Source organism: Propithecus coquereli, unplaced genomic scaffold, assembly GCF_000956105.1.
Source record: "Propithecus coquereli isolate 6110/MARCELLA unplaced genomic scaffold, Pcoq_1.0 Scaffold242, whole genome shotgun sequence".
Lineage (NCBI taxonomy): Eukaryota > Metazoa > Chordata > Mammalia > Primates > Indriidae > Propithecus > Propithecus coquereli.
The window spans coordinates 2,729,756-2,745,432 of record NW_012147975.1 but is presented as its reverse complement, the minus strand read 5'-3'; the positions used below and the strand labels follow the sequence as shown (position 1 = coordinate 2,745,432).

Genomic DNA, 15,677 nt, shown 5'->3' with positions numbered 1-15,677 from the left:
CACTTTCTAAATATTATATGCTAGATTTTGACCTTTTAATAAAGATACATATTCATATTATAAACGTAGTTCCTTCTAAGTGAAGGGAATATTTTGCTGAGGTTAATCAAATGGTGGAAAAACTCGACATGCCTATGCAGCCACACAGTGGTAACTCAAAGGCAGCACGGAGACGAGGGGATGAAAAAGAAAGGCAGATTTTGAGATCTGACTCTCGGGTTAGCTGAAGTTACAAGGCAGCCAAGAATGATTATACACAATCTGCACCAAACAGGGCAAGGCCCCAGGACCTGCTGCTGAAAAGGGAAAGAGGGGAGGTTCTCCACTGCAAATATAAACATTCCATAATTAACAAGTTATAAGGATGCCACATTTTTCATGCAGAAAAGAACCACAAGTATTCAGTTTCTTCCATTATGATTTTTAAAGAAAAACTATGACATATTTGGGATTTAGATGCAAGTTACCCATTTGCACAAAATTTTTCCATAAATAAGGTTCCATATATGCACAAAACTGTGAAATCAGAGTCCTAACTTGATTTTTTTTAAATGAGCATTTTTATAACTGCCATTTATTATATGTAGAAAAAAGGCATTAACTCCTTAGAAGAAACCATTACCATGAAAAAAAAAAGTTATCTTTTCCTTATCATGACCATTAACATGATATCCTTCATTCAGGGCATATTTTCTTCCCAGGATTGAATCAAAAACATAGTCTTAACATGTTAAGACGTAATTTAATATGTAAGATTTAATTGTAATTTTTCTTTCTTAATATGAAGAGAAGGGTACCTCAGTACCGTTCACCTAACATGTCTCAGTGAAAAGCAGACGAGATCACAAATTACAGTAAAAAATGTGCTCTCTGCATTTTTAAAGGTGGGTAAGATTAGTCTGTCAAACTCTCAACCCAGTTCAATTCAGTTAATCTTGAGTGGTGAGCATTTCCCCTCCTGTTAAACCAGACCCTTGGCTTGTATGGGCAGAGACAGAAGCTGATTTTATAGCACAGAGAGCAGGGCACTACTTCCCCACAGAGGGGATGGACCAGAAGCCCCTATGACAAATGAGAGCTCCATGAGCTAAAATTTATCAACCCACTTATGAGGATGACCAAAGCCATTTGTCTAGTGACGGACAGCTTGGTCACAACACAACTGTGTCCTGAGCACACGCGATTCCATCAGCCCTGAAGGATAGCAGAAGAGTATTTTCCATCATTTTAAACCACAACTAAAATTAATTCAAACTGCAAAGAAGGTTAAGAAATCCCCTTCTTTGGCTGGGAATCCCTACATTGATCCTAAAGGACTATCAGTTGACAAAATCCTTCCCGTATGTGGAAAAGCCAGCCATTTAGTAATTCAGGGGAAAAGCATAGCCGAGGCCACCGAGGCATATTTCCAGTTTGAAAAATAATTGATTTTTTTTTTTTTGCCCTACATTTTTTTGGTAATGCCCTCTGAGAAAAGTGAATGACAGTGCCAAACAAGTATTCTCCTTTCTCATTTAAAACAAAAACTCTTTTAATTGCTTACAGAAAGCAGGATTCCATTTAATTTTTGTCTATTTTTGTTTCGGAATCAGAAAGGTTTGAAGATAAGACTGTTAGTCATCTGTGCTTTCTTTACCAACTGACTAGGGTGGAACAGCAACACTGCAGATCCTAGTAACACAATGTTAAGGCTTTTGTTTTTTTGGTAGGGTTTTATTCTCTTCACCACCACCACCACTCACCCCTCCTTTTTCCCCCCCATTTTCAAGGTTAGAGGAAAATAACCATCAAAAACCGGAAAAATAATTCTCTCTCTGGAAAAAGGAAAGCTAAAGAAGACCATACCATACCCACCACCTAGAAACCAAGAACTACTTTGGAATGATTTATATTCATTTCTGTAGCTTGCCAGGGATTTCAATCACCTTTCTGAAAAGAGAATGGGCTGGTAAATTTGTGAATCCACACACAACTCTGTGAATACCCACTGCCAACATCAAAAAGCAAAGATACTAATTTTTTAAGCCAAAAATCTGTACTAACACATGTAATTTCTTAATGTGCCTAAGTTAATTTCTATACCAATTCAGTGAATGAATTGATTGAACTTCCCAACTCCACTAATTATTAAAATCCATCTGCTTATTCTAATGCTAGTCACCAAGAACTAGACTCCATCTTTCCAATAAAAAATGAGCCCTGTATAGCACCAGGTCTGAATCCTAAAATTCTAAACAGGCATATCATTTTCTTCAGGCATATTTCCTATATACGTAGCTATCTGGGGAAAAAGCTATAAATGCCCTGTTCTTTCTGAAGTGTGGATATCAATATAAAATTTTTAAGAGTATTTTTAACAGCTGACTTACATGATCATTTTTCTAACACAGCAATATGGTAACAGACCTATCTCAAAAGTCTGTTTTGGGACACACTTTTCGTATCTTATTAGTTAAAGCCCTTGAGCCAGAAAAAGGCAAAGACAATAAGACCATCCATACATAATTAAATATTTCTCTATCTAACCTGGGGCAAACTCAAGAGTACTTGAATAAGGCCAAAAACATAGAAAATGACTGTTTAAGCTTTCATTCTGCTATTGCGAACATTTGGAAACTTCTGCAACTCCTCCAACTAACCTTTTCTTCCTTGATTAAAAAAAATATGATATATGGAATATTTAGTGAACCTTCCTATCAACACTGAGACTGGAAACTAAAAGTACAGTCCAAACACATTGTGTTCATTCACCTTCAAGAGCCATTTTTTGAGGGGTGGGAGGTGGGCAGATGGGTTGGGGTGGGAAGAAAACACTATTATGCAGGAGGTCTTGTGGGGAGGGTAACATAAAGTGCAGTGTACAGGAAAGTTTTGTTATTAAAATTGTGTATACTGTAAAAAGTCAATGTCTCTTTTTTTTTTTTACTTTTCCTTGATAACCTATCAGTTTTGACATGTGAAACTTGAAAAGCCATTTGTGACAGATACAGAAATCCTGAATGAACAGTTGTTTTGTACCATGTTCCTCTACAATGCCAAATGTGTCAGCTGAAAAAAAAAAATGGCAGCTAATCATCACCTATCTTCATTCAGAGAGAGGCAAAATTAGGCTAAGAAGGAAGTATAGGTAAAGGGATGGTGGATGGGAGGAATGGAGGGGGCCTAAGCCATCGTGCAATAAGAAGCTGCTCTGTCACAAGCCTTAGCAAGTGGACAAATAGCTGTTCCAGGCTCCCAGGACCTGGGGTTGGCCATACCTCTCCCAATCCTCCTCTACACTGGACTGCCACCACGGCCTGGGGAGCTTCAGAAAGGCATGCAATTGCCTGTACTTAGCAAACAGCAACTTGGCCTCTGCCTCAGAGGTTAGATCCCAGCAGCACCTTGCACACCACTCCTAAAAGGAAAGTCCTCAGGCGCTGAAACACTGGGACCATTAGGATCTTTACATGACCTACTCTACCCCTCATGCCAGCTCAGTGAGTACAGATGGGGAAAGGAAGAGAAGATCTTTAATTAGAGTTGACCCTTTAAGGATGTTGGGGGTGGTTAGGGATCCCGACCCCCATGCCCCACACGGAGTCGAAAATCTATATATCATACTGATAATATAAATAGTCAATTAACAAGTATTTTGCATATGTATTATATACTGTATCTTTACAATAAAGCTAGAGAAAAGACAATTATAAGGAAGAGAAAATACATTTATTATTCATTAAGTGGAAGTGGAGGATCATAAAGGTTTTTATGCTTAGCATAGTCTTCATCCTGAGTAGGCTGAGGAGGAGGAGAAAGAGTAGGGGTTGGTCTTGTTGCTTGGGGTGGCAGAGGTGAACGGAAATCTGCGTGTCAGTGGACCTGCACAATCCAAACCCATCATTCAAAGGTTGACTATAATGTCCTTGCTTGGCATAGATAAATACCCTCAGGGCAGCATGCTGTACCTGGACAGCACTGGGGCAGAAACTGCCCTAGCCTCCAGGAGCTGATTGCCAAGAGCCTGCCATACTTGCCAGGATGCACTTACTGCTTCTCCAGCCCCAATGCAGCATAGTAAGACCAGATGGGGGAATAAACAAGGCCACCCTTTGTCCAATGCCCAGAGACGCCGGGATCAGAGAGGCTAAGAGAGCTTTCACACCAAGAATTTCAGCAGTAACTAGGACAGAGGCAGGATGCACACCACACAATTCTACTGTCAAACTCATCCTATATGCACTAGAGGGCATAGGTGATGGTGCTTTTAAATTGCACAAAAAGAACAAATTCCTACACTTGATAGACACTTGACAGAGTTAAAGGCAGAGCTTATTAACATAATTCTCACACACTTTAATCTTGAAAATCCCATGTAAAGCTACATCTGATTTCTTTATCAGTTATTCTAATTAATTTTGCCTGTATGCCATAGCATTCTCAGGTTCCCACTCAAATATATAATAGATTTCTTCAAGGTCTGTTTAAAAAGATTTTTTCCTTTCTTTAAATATATCTAACCAGCTGGGTACTCAAGTCTCTTTTAGAGAGACAAAATGTATTACAAATTGTCTTTTACAAAGAGAGAAGGGGAAAAGAGGTGTAAGTCATAGCTATTACAAACATCTCTCAGCAAAAGTTTGACCTTCCTCCTCACTAGCGGATATTCTGGGAACAGTCTTAAGGACAGATCTTGAACCTCCCCTTCCACCATCTGAAAGGGATAGTAAAGAGAAAGAAATCTCCAAAGGCAAGTATAAGGAGGCACACTATCCTGCAAATCCCACAAACCAAAATACCATCCCTCTATACATAAAGCTCAAGAGCAAAGCCTAGCAAGGCCTCCAACTCGGGAACTCCTGCTAGAAAGCCAGCACCAAAGAGCATCTGTAAACAACCCTGAGAGGCAGAGGCCAATGGTTCATCCCTCATTTGGGAACCAGATTTTAAAACTACAGCCCCAGAGACAATTCCCAACGCCTTTCTACAGCTTTCAAGAGACTTTACCAAGAACCCTGCAGAAGAGACATAAAAATGTCAAACATTAACTTTACTGAATATCCATTCACAATTGTGTTTATAGCATAAGAACTCCCTCTTTAGGCCTTGGTACCCCCTTCCCCAAAAAAGGAGTTATAAAATCTCTAGGTTGCTTTTCATGGAAAATCATCAGACAAATCTCTACAGCCATTTATATTAGCCTACCTGTTTCAACATCATGAAGGCCAAAAAAGTTCTCATGATGAACAAAAACATTTCCCATTGCTTAGCTGTCAAATACATGAAAGCAACCACTCACCCCCAAAACCTCTGAAAACAATGTATTTATCATTTACATATAACCTACTTCTACAGAGTTAAAGAAACTTAGAAAAATACATTCATATGTACAAAATAGTTGAAATAAAGGTATAAAAAGATCAAAAGCAGGGATTCTTAGCCCCAAGGGTCCGGGATATGTTTCAGAGGATGTACGAACCTCTTGACATAATAATGCAATATTATTCATGAGTCCAGAGCTTTCACCAGATCCTCAAGAGTTTTGATAAATCACAAAATAGGCAGCCCTAGTAGAGCAATGAAATAGTTACTTCTAGTATACACCAATTTGGCCCTGATCTTCCTAGTGGCCACTGGCAAAGAATAAAACCAACAGCTTTCATGTGATAAAGAAGTAGAGACACTTAAGTGCAAAAGTCTGTGAATTATTTATAAAATGGAACCAGTTGTAGGAAAAATAAGGAAACAAGTCAGAATGTATCTCTAAGGAGGTTTTGGAAAATAGGCAGCCTTGTTCTTCATGTCAACTCTTGATAAATGCTAAGGGTAAGGAGCCTACACAAACATGCTGCATGCTTTGTGATGATCTAACGTTTATCGTGTCCCAAGGCTGGATAGAGTCTAGAAAGTATGCAAGAATGACTGAGCACCCTCTTAGAAGAACAGCTCATGTTTCCTCCTTATCACATCCCTGGTACCCAAACTTGCATGTTCCAACACATAAGGGACATCCAGTAAATACTACGTTACATCATGCATCTTCTAGACTAGGAGTACAATTTAGAATTAAAAACCTCTTTCACTACTTCAGTAACAAACAGAAGCACATATCATACAACATCTCTGGTTGTGCTAATGACAATCGTTAAGTCTTCTTTGGGTAAGAATCTGTAAGATGATAACTATTTCCTAAGAAAGAACAAATTTAAAAAAACAAAGCAATCATTGGTCTGTCTGAAATTTAACTGTCTGTTTAAAACTTAAAATTCATTCTATAAGCCATTAGAAAAACTAGATTTTTAACAAGAGCAAGTAAAGTAGCATAGCAGTTAGGAGGCCTGCTCCACAGTTGAGCCTGTGATCCTGGAAAAATCCTTCAGCCTCTATATGCCTTGGGCCCTTCATCTCTAAAACAGAATTAACAGCAGTAACAGTCATAGGGGGATTTATTCATATAAAGTCCTGAGGCTAGAACATAGTAAATGCTCAAAAACATTCGCTATTTTTAATAGCAACATGCAGAGAACTAAAAGTTACAGATTCATCAAATAGAGAGTGTAAGTCACATTCAAGACATGTCAGACCCATGTGTTGCTTCCTAAAACTCCCTACTTTCTAGTCTTTCTTCTCTAAGTTAATGTGCAGAATCCAAAATGAAGATTGATAATTAGCCAGTTTTCAACAAGCCTCAATAGCCTAGTTACACTTTTTACATATAATAGTGATATAAAACTGACCACATTATCTCACAGTCAAGTAATCTGCTTTATAAAATGTATTATAATATTAGACATGATATTACTCCGGTTTGGCTTTATGAATCAAGGCTAAATTTCTAACGGCTTAAAATCTCTAATTGCAAAATTCCTTCTAGGTAAGGAAGTCACTGAAAATCAAGTGATGCCTCTTTTCCTTGTTCAATAAAATTACATAGGAGAACACATACTATTCATTATCATAAATGGATACTATTTCTACAAAAGAAATACGAAATATTCTCATTCAGCTTCTGACAATTATATTTTAGGACAAAATACATGGCTGAGAATTAAGGATCATTATTTATGTTCCTTTTTACTTAGAAAAAATATACTTTAAGTCTATCACATCTAATTTAGGAAGCAGCCCTTTCAGTTGTGGCAGATTTGGTTCCAAGGCAGATTTGCCATAATTATTTAGGGGTGTGGGCAAGAGAGGTATGAAAGTTTAAAAATACAAAGATAACCCATTAGTCCAGTGCATGCAGGAGGGCATGTTTCATGGTAACTGGATAGTGAGCCTCCTTATTATCAAAATCTCTATTCAGTATAAAGCTTGCTTAGAATTAACCTATCTGAATGAAATACCTACATTCAGCCTTATCAGAACCTGCAGGCCAGATTTTTCAAGTCAAGAACTTATTTCTTGGCATTCTCTTTCCAAGAGCATGATCCAGTTTATCCAGCAAGGAAACGCACTTTATCTCCTCCTTCACCTACAATTTTTCTCCATTTTCCCACATCTCTTGATCCTGGGCTTACTACCTGCTTCTCCTTACGCCCAAAAAATTCCAAAGAAAACCACCTTACTGAGGGGAAACTGTTCAGTTACACTATATCAACTGCTGAGCAGAGAACCCACTTTCTAAGAAATACCTATGATTTACATAATACTCCCCAGCTCCACAAAACTAACTGTTTATCAGCTGCAAACTGATCCATACAATTTGGGAATTATAATCAGAAATACAATCACCCATCTGCATTATCTTCTCAGTCTACCCTTCTCTTTCCATAGATTCAAGTACAAAATAATGCTTATTTATTTTGATTTCACTTTCAAAAGACCAGGAATACCAGCCATTTAAGAAGTACCCCTTTTGGCCAGCATGGTGGCTCATGCCTATAATCCCAACACTTTGGGAGGCCAAGGCAGGAAGACTACCTAAGGCCAGGAGTTCAAAACCAGCCTGAGCAACATAGCAAGATCCATCTCTACCAGGAAAAAAAAAAAAAAAAATTTTGCTGGACATGATGGTGTGTGCCTACAGTCCTAGGTTCCTGAGAGGCTAAGACGGGAAGATTCCCTGAGCCCAGGAGTTCGAGGTTACAGTAAGCTAGTATTGTGCCACTGTACTCCAGTCTGGATGACAGAGCAAGACTCTATCTCTTTAAAAAAAAAAAAAAAAAAAAAAAAAAGTACCCTTTTTGCTTTTAATAATTAGCAGTCACTCTGGCTCTCTGACCAAATAAATTCTTCAATACCCTTTACGCCTTTAATACGAATAGCCATTTTCCTGCTTTTATTTGGGGATGAGGAATATGAATTAGGGCACAGAGGACATAGTTGTGAAAATTTTGATAGAATTCTTAGGGAAACAATAGGCAGTAATCCTTACTTCCTTCATCTACGCTCTAAAATTTCATCCCAGTTTTCTCAGGATTCCGTAGAATCGGTCACAAAAACACTATGACTTTTCATGTGAAAGTATGTTCTGCCATGGTCTTTGAACCAACAGAGAAAAAGACAGGAAGATCAGGCATTAGTAACTATTCCACGTTAGGACTGCCCACATGGCTCACACATTAAGAACTGTGTTCAGGAGCGCCCTGACGATGCTACTTCTCTCTGATCAACTTTTCTACTTTCCCTTGAAATCTACCTGGGGGGAAAATGGCAGTGGAAAAAAAGGGGAAAGAATCTACCATCCTGAGTACAGTCCTACAGGCCACTGGGACAGTGCCACATCACCACAGCTCCCTCTTTTCTTCTGATGATCCCTTCAGGCCATTGTGCAAAACTGCCCTCTCACACTTTTGCTCTCTGACACTTGCCATCAACTTCCAACAACTAGAGCTCATTTTTATTATTGTGTTAAAACTGCCAGTCTTAAGATTTATCTATTACTCTACATGAAAACCTAATAGCAAGTGGTCAGGAATTTTCTTCTTTTTGACGCAGCATTCCTGAAATGTCAAAAGACATTACAGTGCATAAGCAATATCATCATCTAGACACCCAATTTGTGCTCACTTAGATGTGAGATGAATCACAGATAGATTGTGAAGAACAAGACAAACTGCAAAAGGGTTTATCTAAAGTCTACTTGACATTTCCATTATATTTATCACCCTAATCTATAACCAAAATTATTAAACAAATGTTAAAAACATAAATCTACTGGTTTCCCCAAAACAATAATCAATATTTTGAAGCTCTCACCTTTTAAACATTTTATGTCGATCTTTAAAAACAAACATACACACACACCCCTCAGTTTAAACTGAGGAGGGAGTCTGGGGAATATAACCTATTTCATAGATATAACCTGTGAAAAGGCTAGACTTTTTATCCTGTTATTTGTAACCAGCATTTTAACTAATTGAATTCCAAGACCTGTATCAACTAAGATTAAGATGACTACGGATGAAATACATGGAGAAGAGTAGAAATGGGGAACTATTAAGATTCAGTTAGTGACATTTGAAAGGTAGAATATTTGTTAGTTGTCCAAGTAGAGATGACAAGACCAGGGGGAAGGTACAGGCTAGAAATATAAATTTAGAAGTCATCATCAGTAAACAGAGGTATTTAAAGTCACAAGCCTAGATGAGATCACCAAGGTAATGAGTGTAGATGGAGAGCAGACTCAAAGAACCACACTTTTTTCCTAGACCAGTCTGAGGAATCTTTAAATAATATCAAACGGCAGTCACTGAAAAAAGGATGGGTTTCAGCCAGGCACAGTGGCTCACACCTGTACTCCTAGAACTGTGGGAGGCTGAGGCCGGAGGACTGCTTGAGGTAAGGAGTTCAAGACCAGCCCAAGCAAGAGTGAGACACTCATCTCTACCAAAAATAGGAAAAATCAGCCAGGCATAGTGGTGCATGCCTGTAGTCCCAGCTACTTGGGAGGCTGAGGCAGGAAGATCACTTAAGTCCAGGAGTTTAAGGTTGCAGTGAGCTAGGATGATGCCACTGGACTCTACCTGGGGTGACAGAGAGACTCTCAAAAAAAAAAAAAAAGAGAGAGAGAGATGAGTTTCAAGGGCGCCATCCCTCAACATCAAAACCACTTGAGCAAAGTATGTTCTGCTGGAAAACTAATGGGAATACGATCAGCTTAATTCATGAAAACAATCTGAAACATTACAAAGCAAAGGAATTTTTATCAATTAAGGATCTGCACGTACACTGCTTCAGGAAGTGAGACTGATGACCACGATAATGAGTCCATCACTCATGAGACCTCTGAGTGTGTTCTAAATGCCAAGTAAGTACTGGAGATGGCCCTGCCCTCAATGAAGTCAATGTAACAAACTAAAGAACTAATGAAAGGGCCGGGCGTGGTGGCTCACACCTGTAATCCTAGCTCTCTGGGAGGCCGACGCAGGCGGATTGTTTGAGCTCAGGAGCTCGAGGTTGCTGTGAGCTAGGCTGACGCCACGGCACTCACTCTAGCCCGGGCAAAAGAGTGAGACTCTGTCTCAAAAAAAAAAAAAAATAACTAATGAAAGACCATAGGATGATCAGAAAAGCAGGTTTTAAATCTGGGGGGATATGTACAGCTCATGTATTGAACTACAAGACAGACAAATATTCAATAAAAAGATAACCATATAATTTTATATATCTTGGTACATGTTTGGGTTAGAAGTTATGTTTATCTACTAAAACTCAGCAAATAGTAGACTTAAGATTAGACTTTTCACTATGTATAAAATTTACCTTTAAGAAACTGAATTCTAGGCCAGGCACAGAGGCTCACACCTATAATCCTAGCACTTTGGGAGGTCCAGATGGAAAAATCGCTTCAGACCAGGAATTTGGGCAACTAACACCCCCTACCCCCAAAAAAGGCCAGGTGCAGTGGCTCACTCTGTAATCCCAGTACTTTGGGAGGCCAAGGCCTGCTTGAGGCCAGGAGTTCAAGACTAGCCTTGGCAATAGTCAGACTCTGTCTCTACAAAAAATTTAAAGATTAGCCTGGCGTGGTGTTGTGCTCCTATAGTCCCAGCTTCTTGGGAGGCTGAGGCAGAGGCAGGAGGATCACTTGAGCCCAGGAGTTTAAGGCTGCAGTGACCTAGGATGATGTCACTGCACTCCAGCCTGGGTGACAGGGCGAGACCCCGCTGAGGCCAGGAATTTGGGAGCCTGGGCAACTACCAAAAAAAACCAAAGAACTCAAGTTAATGACACATATGCTGCAGTGTTTAGAGGTGAACAAGGTGAACAAACGATTGTCTTCAAGTCACTTCTTACTCAAAGAGTAAGATAGATAAAGGGATAAATATGTCATAAAGAAAATACAACAAAATATTAACAGAATCTTGGAAGTAGATAAATATATATAAGGGTTCATTGTACAATTCTTTCAGCTTCTCTATATGCATAATAATTTTCATAATAAAACATTGTGGGGAACGAAAAATTACAATTATAATTTATGGTATTGGCAATCCAACACATCATTTCTCTCAACTTGACCTATAATGTTGCATGGTGGTTAAGGGCTCAAATTGTAGAGCCAGACTGGGTTCAAATTGTAGCACTTCTGCTTACTAGCTATGAGACCTTGGGCTAGGCACAGTGGCTCATGCCTGTAACCCTAGCACTTCGGAAGGCCAAAGCAGGAAGATTGCTTGAGGCAAGGAGTTCAAGACCAGCCTGAGGAAAATCAAGACCCCGTCTCTACAAAAAATAGAAAAATTAGCCAGGCATGGTGGCATGCATCTATCGAGCCAGCCACTTGGTAGGCTGAGGCAGGAGGATTGCTTGAGCCCAGCAGTTTGAGGTTGCAGTGAGCTATGAAGCCACTGCACTCTAGCTCAGGTGACAGAGCGATTCTCTGCCTGAAAAAAAAAAAAAAAAAGAGCAGAAACTAGCTCTGACACCTTGTATAAGTCATTCAACCTCTATACATAAACAATACCAAATTCATGCTTTGGTGATTAAATGTGAATTAGATAGTGCCACCCAGAGTACTGATATTTAGAGAACAGAAAGGCAACTGAAGAATGCAATGGAGAAATGAGCGTTGAGTTTGGTACAAAAGGAACAGCAGGATTTCAATACGGCTGAGTACAAGGGGAGCCAGAGCCACTAACATGACAGATGATGCCAGTTAATGTAGCTACTGTGGACTTGGCCAAAGTAGGACCAAATCACCAGGAGCCCCTGGGGCTAGGAAAGGAGCTTAGATTTAATTTAACATGGTCGACAAGAGCAGTCACTCTAGATTTCTGAAGACAGCTAGGATACGACGATCAAAGCAATGACTTAGAGAGATGTATTCTGACAATTATTCTTGTTTCGCAGAGAAAAATCCATAACTTCCGCTATCAGAAAAAGGCTGCTAGGCCAGGTGCGGTGGCTCACACCTGTAATCCTACCACTCTGGGAGGCCGAGGCGGGCGGATTGTTTGAGCTCAGGAGTTTGAGACCAGCCTGAGCAAGAGCGAGACCCCGTCTCTACTAAAAATAAAAAGAAATTAATCGGACAACTAAAAATATATAGAAAAAATTAGCCGGGCATGGTGGCGCATGCCTGTAGTCCCAGCTACTCGGGAGGCTGAGGCAGTAGGATCGCTTGAGCCCAGGAGTTTGAGGTTGCTGTGAGCCAGGCTAACGCCACGGCACTCACTCTAGCCAGGGCAACAGAATGAGACTCTGTCTCAAAAAAAAAAAAAGAAAGAAAGAAAGAAAAAGGCTGCTACGGGAAACAGATAAAGAGAAGAGATTTATTTAAAGGGCAGGCAAAGGATAAGGACCAATGGCCAGCTGAGAAAGAACAAATTATTTTCTTCAGGAGCTTTGCTCAAGAGAAATGGGCAGCGGGCTGGGACATCAGGAAAACCATGTAAGAAATCATTCGTTCACCAGGATGTACCAATGAGGGCCTTGGAGTTCCCATGTTAACTTCCAAGTGTTCACTATTAATGTCTAGTCTAACACTATTTTCTGAAAAGCTACATAATTTCTCTCTATTTCCATATTCACAGCTTTCTTTTCAAGTCTCAATAAGAACTTCCTCTCATGAATTAGGCACAGAAAAGGTAGAACAAATTTGTACGTTGTAAAATATGAGGCACAGACACAGGAAAGGCTCTTGCTTGTGTCCCATTTACCTGGGTAAATTCTACCTCTTTTCCTAGTCTTAATCATGTAATACTCCTAAATTTTTAGCAAGATGAAATTTTAATCTCTTAGAACAACAATTTCTGCCTCCCTAATGTGGTGCAAATATTAAACAGAAATGTAGTAGCACAGTGTAGTGACAACCTGTTAATTTTACTCCCTCACATACTACAAAAGAATCTTATTATAAGGTTTAATTTGTTACTTTCATATATAAGAGGTTCATTAATGGCATCAATGTTAGAAATCTCAGTGGAACTGCTGGTTTTGTCAAAAACTATGTGGCATGGCTGCCAATCCAGTTTTAATAAAAGTCCCAAGCCATTATCTACCTCCCATCTTTTTTTCTTTTCTTTTTTTTCTTCTTTAGAGACAGGGTCTTGCTGTGTCACCCAGGATGGAGTACAGTGGCATAGATCATAACCCACTATAGCCTGAAACTCCATGACTCAAGTGATCCTCCTGCCTCAGCTTCCTGGGTAGCTAGGACTACAGGCGTGTGCCACCATGCCCAGTTAGTTTTTACCTCCCATCTTAAAAACAGAAATTGAAGATGAGAAATGGCACCTTAAAGATTACACTTCACAATAGCAACAGATTTCAGGATTTCAGAATCCCTTCATTCTATATACAAAAAATACAAGAGCTAGCTGGTTAGCTTGGTTGGTTAAAACACGAAGGTTAATCTTTGTGTAATTAGTCTTTGAGCAGACCAGTTTTGCTCCTCACATTCTAAACTCCAATATTTTTTTCTCTCTGAAACGGAAAGTATTTGTCAATGGTTACAACGGGTACTCAAAAATGTGAAATCAGTAAAAATATATTACCAATGCTGCAGGGAAAATCACTCAAAGGACATGTCCCATGGAGTATGAAATACCTCTACATACACAGGATGACATTATTATATTAGCCATTATTACCTTTTTAAAGAATAGTACATAGAATATACATAGAATAGTATGTATTCATGGGAACTCCAATACGTAGAATAAGGAGCAACAAAATGGCATGAACAAAATATAACCAAAGAAAAGAGAACTGAAAGATGAATACAGAGAAGCTTAGTGGGAATTTTTTCTAATAGAAAGGCCTAGCAGGTCAAATCAATTCTGCCCTTAAAATCCTTTATTCTATTTTCACTGTAACACATGATTTCTATATTTTACACTATTGCAGTCTCAAGAGTTTGTCGAATTGCTCTGTCGTCTTCTTCTACTTATGTTTCTCTTCAGTGATGCATGGCAGCCCACTCATTCAGTGTTTCATTCTGTCCTTATGTGGGAGCTCTCAAGCATTTACACTTTTCACTTAAGTCTATGTAAGAGAGTATGTGTACAGACACAAGTATATGCGTTCAGCTGTGGGAAAATGGAAGCAAACAGCCCCAGATCAAGACAAAATAGCCCCTATTTATCTCAAAGAGAAAGCCATTATTTAGCTCATTTCTTGTCTAAGATTTTTTTTTTAACTTTGGCTCCCCCTCTGATTTTGAGTCTTATGCTGACTGTTTGTACTTGACTAGAAAAAGAACCACTCACTTGAATATATGTAGAGTTACATTCATTGCTTGCATTTGGGAACGTGTATACCCATAAATAATTTGAAGATATCCACACAAATTTTGCAGATGTGGGTAAAAAATAAAAACAAAATAAATATTTTTAAAGCTATTTACAAGCACAAAAATCTTGCAGATGTAATGTCAATAAGAATTGTGAAAGGAAGATTTATCACAGAATGGTATAGCAGGAAAAACTCTGAAAACCTTCACTAACCCAGCCCTTTGATTGGGGTTCTTCTTCTATCCATTCAGGTCAAATGAATTTTGATCCTATACAATTAAAATGGGCTGTGTGAAAAAGAATGTTTAAAAAAGCCTAAAAGCACAAAGTCGGGCAATTAATTATTACCTTGTATTCAACTGAGCCATTTTTGCAAAGGAATCTGTATTTGGAATATGTCAATTTATATGAAACTCATATTTGAAATGTGAAGATTCTTTCCTAGAAACACCAAATTCAAGTTTTCTATCATAAAAAGAAAAGCAATAGCCTTGCATAAACTGTTTAATCTACTCCCATGAATGCATAACATCAAATCCCTTATATATCTTTCCTAGTTGCTCTGCTTCTGTGATTTAACCCCAAAGGATATAAATGTATATGTGTGTGTGTGTGTGTGTGTGTGTGTGTGTGTGTGTGTGTGTAAAAACAACCTAAGGTAGGGGAAGACATTTTTACCCAAAATAGGAAATCCCCCAGCCATAAAACAAGAGATAAACACACATATGTGAAAATAAAAACAAAACTTTGATATGGTTTTTTAAAAAACCATATGCAATGTCAAAAAACAAATGACAGATTTAGAAAAATACATGTAAAGCAGATGGGAGATATTAGGTTTATAGCTATAATACATAAAGAGCTCCAGCAAAGAAAAAGATACACATGACATTAGAAAAATGGGTAAAGAGGCCGGGCGCGGTGGCTCACACCTGTAATCCTAGCACTCTGGGAGGCCAAGGTGGGTGGATCGCTCAAGGTCAGGAGTTCGAGACCAGCCTGAGCAAGAGCGAGACC

General features: G+C 38.9%; 1 protein-coding gene across 1 annotated transcript in view; it reads right to left on the bottom strand.

Moving 5' to 3' along the window:
* CTNNA1 (catenin (cadherin-associated protein), alpha 1, 102kDa) overlaps nt 1-15,677 on the bottom strand; it is a 176,610-nt gene that overhangs the window by 68,682 nt on the left and 92,251 nt on the right. The gene's annotated exons all lie outside the window — the stretch shown is intronic.